We start from the raw sequence: 9,638 nt of genomic DNA on the forward strand, positions 1-9,638 counted from the left end.
ACTTAACCACCATGTTACGAAAAACGGCGGTGATTCCCTCAAGAACGGTGGCAAGGAAAATCCTCACCTAACCAATGTCTCACGTAGCCACGGAAATTGGGCGCTCCCTTAGAGTTGTAAGTCGAGGACTTCCTTTCCTAGAACCAAACCACTTTGAAACCTAATTCGCTTAACAACCGTTACGAACCACGGCGATGATTCCTTCAAGAACGGTGGCAAAGAAAGTCCTCGCCTAACCAACGTCTCGTTTAGCCACAGAAATTTGGGGCCTTGTCAGGGTCGTAAATCGAGGACTACCTGTCCTAGATCCAAACCCATTTAAAGTCGATGGGGGAAACCCGATTTGCTTAACGACTGTGTTTCAAACAACGGCAGTGATTCCCTCAAAAATGGTGGCAAGGAAAGTCCTCATCTAACCAACTTACCTAACCAACATCTTCCTTAGCCATGGAAATTGGGAGCTATATTGGGGTCGTAAATAGAGGACTGCCTGTCCTAGATCCAAACTCCTTCTAAGCTGATGGGGGAAACCCGATTCACTTAACAACCGTGTTACAAACTACAGCTGCGATTCCCTCAGGAACGGCGACAAGAAAATTCCTCACCTAACCAGCGTCTCGCTTAGCAACTTTGAAACCGTTGTCGTAAGTCGAGGACCGCCTGTCCTAGATCCAAACCCCTTGAAAGTTGGATTGGCCGCTGAGGTAAATGCGGGAAATCCGACTCAAGTGCTGAGATTTGCGGTCAAAAAAAGGTCGACGGGGACGGGGTGTCTCGTCGTCTCGCAACCCCGGAGCCGGAGCCGGCCCAGCCCCAGCGCCGCCTGCTCCGCCTGCGCTTCCTTCCCCAGCCCGCTGGGCGAGGCCTGCAGTCAGCTGTTGGGGCAGGCAGGTGCCGCCGAGGCTGGGGAAGCCGAGGCGGGCGCGGCAGAGGGAGCCGGCGGTGGGGGGAGCCCTGCCGGGAAGAGGAGGACTTCGGAGCCGGCCGGCCTTGCCCTCCGCCAAGAGGAAGGGCAGCTCCGCCGCCGCTCCGCTTGGACGTAAGTCTGGGACCAGGCGGTCGGCTTGTGAAGGCAGCTACGGGGAGGAAGGAGGAGAGACCCTCGGACGCCCCCCCCCCAATCGCGGGTTTCTCATCAGGAGAAGTTTGCACGAGAAGTGGGTGGGGGGGAAACACGCGTGGGATTTTCCCCCCTCCCTCGCGGAATCCCCTCGCTTGCTTCGCTGGGGGAACCTTGGGGAGGCGCAACTCTCTTTGCCGTCGGGGGTGGGTGGGTGTGGGTGGGCGGGTGTGTGATAGCCCCGCGCGGGGAAATGGAATTTGGTTGGTGTGGGGTGGACCTGCCGGCCTTGGCAGCTGCAGCCCGTGGTTTTGGACCTGGAGAAGGGATTTTTTTGGCCGGGGTCTGTAAAGGTCTGTAAACACAATTTCCCCGCAGGGAGGCATTAAAGTTACTCTGCAAGTAAATTCGAGGATCAATAAATAGATAGATAGATAGATAGATAGATAGATAGATAGATAGATAGATAGATAGATAGATAGATAGATTTTATAGAAATTATATTTTATTTATATTTATATTTTATATATATATATATATATATATAGATAGATAGAGAGATAGAGAGAGAGAGAGAGATATTTTATAGAAATTAGATACTATAGATAGATTGAGATTTTATAGAAATTAAATATAATATAGAAATTAGATTATATATATATATATATATATTTTCTTAAGTTTTAGGGTACTTACATGTATGGTATTCAGCTTTGTTCGGGTATTTTCCACGTCATTATAGTTGTGCTTTTAAAGTTGTAAACGTTTGGCAGAATCTCATTTGCCATCATCAGGCTTCTGTATTGTGTGCGTCTGTGAGTCAGGCTTTACAGTCTGACTCACAGACGAACACAATACAGAAGCCTGATGATGGCAGATGAGATTCTGCGAAACGTTGCTACAACTTTAAAAGCACAACTATAATGACGTGGGAAAATTCGAACAAAGCTCGAACGCATACATACATACATACATACATACATACATACATACATACATACATATTAGAAATTAGATACAATAGGTAAATAGACATTTTATAGAAATTAGATATGATAGAGACATTTTATAGAAATTAGATACGATAGATTTTATAGAAATTAGATACAATAAATAAATAGACATTTTATAGAAATTAGATACGATAGATAAATTCAGAGATAAAATTGAGAAAGAGATAAATTTGATAGAGATAGACAGATAAATTTTATAGTTAAATTTGATTGAGAGAGAGATAAATTTGATAGAGAGATTAATTTGATAGATATATAGAGATAAATTTGATACGATAGACAGACAGACAGACAGATAGATTGATTAATGGATGGATTGGATGGATGGATAGAGAGATAGAGATAGACAGATAAATTTTATAGATAGAAATTTGATAGACAAATTTGATAGGTATAAATTTGATAGACAGATAGGTAGATAGACATATAGACAGACAGTAAGACTTGCACACTTCCATAATGTTGACATAAGGATTTACAAGCAGGTGCAAGTTTAGACAACTGCCCTCTGCAAGCAGCTGCACGCACACACGCACATACGTGTGTGTGTTATATAAGAACAAGACAAAAAATGCTGGAGTGAACAGTATTATTTCCACTGGGTTGCAGTAACTCCCTGACATTCCAAAATTCTTAGTAAATGAATACATGGAATAATTTACTAAACAAACAATCAATTTATTGCCCATCAGTATCATATGTAGAAAGATGTTTTAGGGTCCTGTTTAGATGTTTGAATCATCTTTAGCTGCACCCACCTTCATCTGCACCCTGGGAAGAGCCACTGCCCTACTTCACAGGGGTGTCGCTGAGAAAATGAGCAGGGAAACTGTCAATAATTGATATTGATTAATAATAACTAAGCCTTATAGGATTGATCTTGTGCACCCGTCCTGGGAAAAGGAAGAAGATAGCAGCCCCTGCTTTGCTTATGGTATTGAAATGCGGTGTTATATCTGGCGAAATTAAATAATAGGTGACTCACCAGAGGTAATTTAGCTGTAGAATTTATTTATTTATTTATTTATGTATTTATTTATTTATTTTTATTTGTCAATTGCTTACAAGATAATAGGTATAAGTAAAAACATAGTTATGAATACGTGGATGCATATAAGAAAAAAAAATAAAAAATAAAAGAAACAATAGGACAGGGACGGTAGGCACGTTGGTGCGCCTATGCACGCCCCCTACAGACGTCTTAGGAAAGGGGTGAGGTCAATAGTAGACAGTCTAAGGAAAGTTTTTGGGGTTTTGGGAAAAAACCACAGAATCAGGTAGAGTATTCCAGACATTGACCACTCTGTTGCTGAAGTCGTATTTCCTGCAATAAAGTTTGGTGCGATTAACCTTGAGTTTGTATCTATTGTTCGCTCTAGTGTTGTTATGGTTGAAGCTGAAGTACTCATAGACAGGTAGGACATTGCAATGTATGGTTTTATATACTATACTTAGATCGGACCGAAGGCGGCGTAGTTGTAGGTTTTCTCGGTCTAGAATTTCGAGTCTGGTGGCATAAGGTATTCTGCAACGAGTAGAGGAGTGGAGAACTCTTCTTGTGAAATATTTCTGGATTTTCTCAACTGTGTTAATATCAGATACATAATGTGGGTTCCAGACTGATGAGCTATATTCGAGTATTGGTCTAGCAAATGTTTTGTATGCTCTAGTTATTAGTGTAATATTACCAGAGAAAAAGCTACATAAGATTAGATTTACAACTCTTAACGCCTTTTTGGCTATGTAGTTACAGTGGGCTCTAGCACTTAGGTCATTTGAGATGAGTACTCCAAGATCTTTGACAGAGTTTGGATCATCAACAAGGTCTTGACTATTCAGCCTGTATTTTATTTTCTGATTTTTTTGCCAATATGTAGGACAAAGCATTTATTTGTTGAGATTTGAAGTTGCCATTTGTTTGACCATTCTGATACATAGTCGAGGTCTTTTTGAAGGGTAGCAGTATTGTCTGTGTCTGTTGAATAGCTTTACATCATCAGCGAAGAGAACGCAGTTGCTCTTGATATGATCACAGAGGTCATTTATGTAGAGTATGAAGAGAGTTGGTCCTAGAACACTGCCTGGGGGGACACCACTGTTGACAGGTACAGAATTTGATAGGACGCTCCCAATTTTGACCATTTGTTGTCTGTTTGACAGGAATGCTATCCAGTTATGCAGGTGTCCAGAGATACTGTAAGATTTTAGTTTTAGGAGTAGTTTGTCATGTACCCCTGAATCAAAGGCTTTACAGAAATCTATGTAGATTTGCGTCTATTGCTTTGCCCTGATCGAGTTGTGTATAGAATTGGCCATGGTAGGCTGATGTCTTTAAAAGAAGAATTTGGAAAACTCATGGAGGAAAGAGGCTGTCGGTATGGGTTTAAACATTTAAACATTAATTATTTGGACATTTTAAAATTTATATCTGGATTGTGGATTTTTTTTGGCAACTGTTTGATGGCAGTGATAGAATTCTAGGTGAGCCTTTGATCCTTACATTAATATAGAGATAGTCCTCCACTTTGCTTAGTGACCATTGGTAGTTACAAGAGCACTGAAAAAAGTGACTTATGACCATTTTTCACACTTATGACCATTGCATGGTCATGTGATCAAAATTCAGACACTTGGCAACTGACTCATATTTACGATGACTGCAGTGTCCCCGGGGGTCACACAATCCCCTTTTGCGACCGTCTGACAAGCAAAATCAACGGGGAAGCCTGATTCACTTTACGACCGTGTGAATAATTTAGCAAGGGCAAGGATTAAAAACTGTGGCGAGAGAGGACATCAAATGAGGCAAAGCTGACTTAACAAAGGTCTCGCTTAACAAAAGAAATTTTGCGCTCACTGGTGGCCGTAAGTCAAGGAGTCCCTGTATTTTGTGTGAATGCGTGGGTGGATGTTTTTATCACTGACACTGGAAATGGCTTCAAACCTTTTTTTTGAATATTGAATACTAGCTTGATACCTGTGCTTCGCTACGAAACTATGTGGTCGGGCTTAGTTTTTGGGGAGAAAAATAAGGGGGGGATTCTGCCTCTGCCTACCAGCATCCATTGGTATTCATCTGGCTAGTGTCCTGTCAGTGTGTGAGAGAGTTGAGGGCTGTTTGGAAACTGAAGCAGTATTTGCTGTGTGAGCAAGAAGGAGACAGCAAGGAGCCTGGGCGTGGCTTAGATAAATTGTTCTGTACTAAAGCTGCTTGGTGCTGTGAAACTAAAAGTGAAACTGAAACTCCTCTCCTCTGCTTGTGTTTTGCATTTGGAAGAGATTTCTTTTCAGGTGGGAAAGGGAGTAGAACTACTTAGCATCACAGCGTGTTAATAATAATAATATAGGAAATACTAATGCTCTGATGGTTATTTGGAAAAATCCTTTCTTAGTGAGCACCTAGAAGCCAAGAGGAACCTACGTGCCAAATTTCATTTTTTATAGGCTTTATGGTTCTGGAGATTTTGTGATGATGCATAAGGAGTATTTCGCTTTTGTATATATATAGTGTTCCTTTGGCCAAGCAAGGGGATTCACATACTTTTATTTTACAAATTGGGGGAACCAACCGTCAATAGTTGAAAAAGAATTCAGAAGTGTATTCATTTTATTTATTTTACTCTTGAAAGCAGACTTGATGTGGATAATATACTCCAGAAGTGGATTGCTATTGGCACGTTAATTGTGTACCCAGACAGTAGTTGCTATGCAAAATTATCTACTGTTTGATCTCTGTAGGAGGCATCCTTCCTTAGTTGCCTCACCTCTGTGGTTAAAAGACTTTCATGGCACAGCTCTGTCTTCTATTCCTCCTCAAACAAAGTTTCCTGCTTGTATATTTAATTTGTTTTTTCTGCTGTTGTTTTTTAAAAATATCATTGGATTAGCTTTAGCTGCCTGCCCTCGCTCCGTAACTTGTCTCTATATTTCTCATTATGTATAACGAAGAGGTGTAAGCAGCCCTGAAGGTTATTGCAACAGATACACATCTTTAAATAAATAAAACAGTGAGAGGGATAAGAGGCTAGCCATTAACAAGACAGCAGGGATGACCTAACCTTCCTGTTATTTGGGTAGGGTTAAACTGTAAAGGAGGTGTGTTGGCTGTTGTTGATTGCTATGTGGGAAGTTAAATTTGTCCCTGCAGAAACTTGGTCTAATTTGGATGACCAATCGTAAACACGAATCTGGATCTGGTTGTTATTGAGGAAAGGAAAATGAAGCCTTGCCCTTTAAGGAATAGGCAAAGTTCTTTCCTTTTGTGGATTCAAATTTTCTGGCTGGGAGAAATGCAAAATGATTTGGTCAGCTGCGCTGAAAGTCAGAATTAGTTTATTAATAGGAAGGCAGGTAAAAAGAAATCTCACAGTGTTCCTAGGATTAATCTAATAAGTGAGTAGGAAAACCTCTCTCATACATTTCAGGTTCTTTGATTTTTTTTTGAAGTCTTTGATTTGTGTTCGAGTTGAATTCCTGTCTCTTTGAGATTAGGATCTTTTCCTGGGATCTTGGTTTTATGGTCCTGATCCTTTGTAGTTGCTCGTTTGCTATCATGGTTCCTTCCTGCCTTGCCTTTTGGTTTGCTTTTCACAAGTTTTTTTTTATAGCTTGCCATCTACTTGATTTCTATGGGAAAGGATTTTAGCTAGTTTGTAGGGTTTTTTCTCTGTTTCTCATGCCTGTAATTTTCTCCTTCCTCTGTTGTGAAAAGTAAGCTGGCTCCAGCTATTTTAATAGCCCTACTTGACAAAGGGTGGGGCTGTTTTCCTAGAAGAGAGGGGAATCGTAACTTCAACAGTTTGAATGGAAGACTTCCAAAACTTTACCAAGGTTGCAGGCTGCAATTCCATAAATGCTTGTTAAATTAGCCCTGCTTTTGTTCTGCTGTTGGTAGGTGATGTTAAAGGTGATTTAAACTTCACTTAGAAAAAGCAATTCCAGATTATTAATGTTGCTGCCGCCAAGCAGGAGACCTCCACTAGGTGGCAGCTCTGAGTTGATTTTGGCTAATCAGTGGAAGCTCAGCAGATGGAACATACTTGGAGTGGAGGCCACCAGGCAATTCCATGGTTGTAGCAGAGGTGGTATTCAGCCAGTTCTGACAGGTTCTGGAAAACCGGTGGTGGAAATTTTGAGTAGTTCGGAGAACTGGTAAATACCCACCTCTGGTTGGCCCCACCCCCATCTATTCTGTGCCTCCCATTGAGTCCCAGCTAATCAGCTGGGTCTTCTTTTGTTGCCCTGCACAGGAGAACAGAACTGGAAAGCGGGTTAGTGGGGTGGGGAGGGAATGGGGATTTTGCAATAACCTTCCCCTGCCACGCCCACCAAGCCACGCCCACCAAGCCATGCCATGCCCACCAAGCTGCGCCACACCATGCCCACCAAGCCACGCCCACAGCACTGGTAGTAAAAAAATTTGAATACCACCACTGGGTTGTAGATTCAGATAAACAACCTGGAAGATGTCAGTAGCTATCCACTGGCCTATTGAGGCCCAGAAGGCTGCGTGGTTATAATGCTGTAATCAAGTTTGATTCTAGGCCACTGTGACTTTCTAAACTGAGTTTCAAGTCTTTCAGGAGCCTCAACTCCAAGGAAGGGGAGCAGAGATGTTGAGGAGAGAGACCTTAGCAGAGTCTTTGCTCTAGAAGAGACAGTGTGCGAATCCCTGTGTGCTAACCTGAACAACAGAGACAAGTGAGACATCCTGCTACTATGTCACCCAACCATCTAGCTTGGTAGGGTCCATTTCTGAACTCTTGGGACTCATTGCTAGGTATTTTTTTTTTTAGTATTTATTTAATTTGTCAATCGCTTACAAGATGCAAGTATAAGAATAAATATAGTTTTGAATACATGAGATAGATACTTATAAGAAAAATAAAAAAAAAACAATAGGACAGGGATGGTAGGCACAATTGGTGCACTTATGCACGCTTCCTACAGGCCTCTTAGGAACAGGGTGAGGTCAATAGTAGACAGTCTAAGGTTAAAGTTTTTGGGGTTTGGGGAAGAAACCACAGAGTCAGGTAGAGTATTCCAGACATTGACCACTCTGTTGCTGAAATCGTATTTCCTGCAATCAAGTTTGGTGCGGTTAACCTTGAGTTTGTATCTATTGTTTGCTCTTGTATTGTTATGATTAAAGCTGAAGTATTCATTTGCAGGTAGGACATTGCAATGTATGATTTTATATACTATATTTAGATTGGACCAAAGGTGGCATAGTTCTAGGTTTTCTAGGTCTAGAATTTCGAGTCTGGTGGCATAAGCCAGGTATTCTGCAATGAGTAGAGGAGCGGAGAACTCTTCTTGTGAAATATTTCTGGACTTTTTCAATTGTGTTAATATCAGATACATGATATGGGTTCCAGATTGATGAGCTGTATTCAAGTATAGGTCTAGCAAATGTTTTGTATGCTCTAGTTCAGGGGTGGGCAAACTACGGCCCGTGGGCCACATCCGGCCCGTTGGTCTGTCCAATGCGGCCCGCCCCTGAAAAAAAATCACTGCCATTGGTCTGTCCAATCCGGCCCGCCCTGAAAAAAATAGCTGGGCGTGGCGTAATTGCCCTGTGCTGCGTGGCCCCAAAGCTGCAAAACAGTGCGGAGCGATCTAGGGGTAGGAAAGAAAAGAAATTTGCAAAGGCCTCGGCTGGGAGTTCGAAATCACCTTCGAGTACGACCTCTCCGAAGGTGAGTCCCGCCGATCCCCCTTTTTTTCCGGGCTTCCAGGCTTAAACTTTGCAAAGGCAAAGCTTGCAGGCTGGAGCGTCTTCCCGCCGAGGAGCGGGAAGGGTTCCACCCGGCGTGTGGGGCGGGCTGCTTGGAGCCACCTAAAGCTAGGCCGCTGCTGGTGGAGCTTTGCCCTGCCTTGGTGCCCCGTTTCCGGCTCGGCGGTCCTGCTCGGGCGGCACTTTAAAAGCCTGCTCCCAGCACCCGAGCAACTTCCCAGCAACTTTCGGCTTCGTTTTAACTCGCGGGCGCCGCGCCTGGCCCTGAGCCCCGCAGCGGAAGGGAAGCCCGGCGGGCGGGCGGGCAGGCTGCTGGAGGAGGCTCCGGCTTCCTCCGCCAGGCGCAAGCGCCCGCGAGTTAAAACGGCCGAAAGTTGCTGGGAAGTTGCTCCGTTTTCCAGGGCTTTGCAAAGGCAAAGTTTGCAGGCTGGAGCGTCTTCCCGCTGAGGAGCGGGAAGGTTCGCCCAGCGGGCGGGCGGGCTGCTTGGAGCGGGCTGCCGTGCAGCTCAGGGCGAGGCGCGAGCGCCGCGAGTTAAAACAAAGCCGAAAGTTGCTGGGAAGTTGCTCGGGTGCTGGGAGCAGGCTTTAAAGTGCCGCCCGAGCAAAGTTTAAGCAGCCCGCCCGCCCGCCGGGCAGAACCCTTCCTGCTCCTCGGCGGGAAGACGCTCCAGCCTGCAAACTTTGCCTTTGCAAAGCTCTGGAAAATCGAGCAACTTCCCAGCAACTTTCGGCTTCCTTTAACTCATGGGCACTCGTGCCTTCCCGAGCCGCTGGGCGGAAGGGAAGCCCAGCGGGCGGGCGGGCAGGCTGCTTGGAGGAGGCTCCGGGC

At 44.0% G+C, this 9,638-nt stretch overlaps 1 protein-coding gene across 1 annotated transcript in view; it reads left to right on the forward strand.

Annotated features, from left to right (window-relative positions):
- The first annotated feature begins 885 nt into the window (after window positions 1-885).
- PIK3CG (phosphatidylinositol-4,5-bisphosphate 3-kinase catalytic subunit gamma) overlaps window positions 886-9,638 on the forward strand; it is a 40,824-nt gene continuing 32,071 nt past the window's right edge. The window contains exon 1 of the mRNA XM_087967788.1: window positions 886-1,039. The gene's annotated coding sequence lies outside the window, so the exon portion shown is untranslated. The remainder of the gene's footprint in view (window positions 1,040-9,638) is intronic.

Source organism: Notechis scutatus, chromosome 6 (assembly GCF_049901735.1).
Source record: "Notechis scutatus isolate UNSWTSFEM ecotype Mainland chromosome 6, rNotScu1.2, whole genome shotgun sequence".
Taxonomy (NCBI): domain Eukaryota; kingdom Metazoa; phylum Chordata; class Lepidosauria; order Squamata; family Elapidae; genus Notechis; species Notechis scutatus.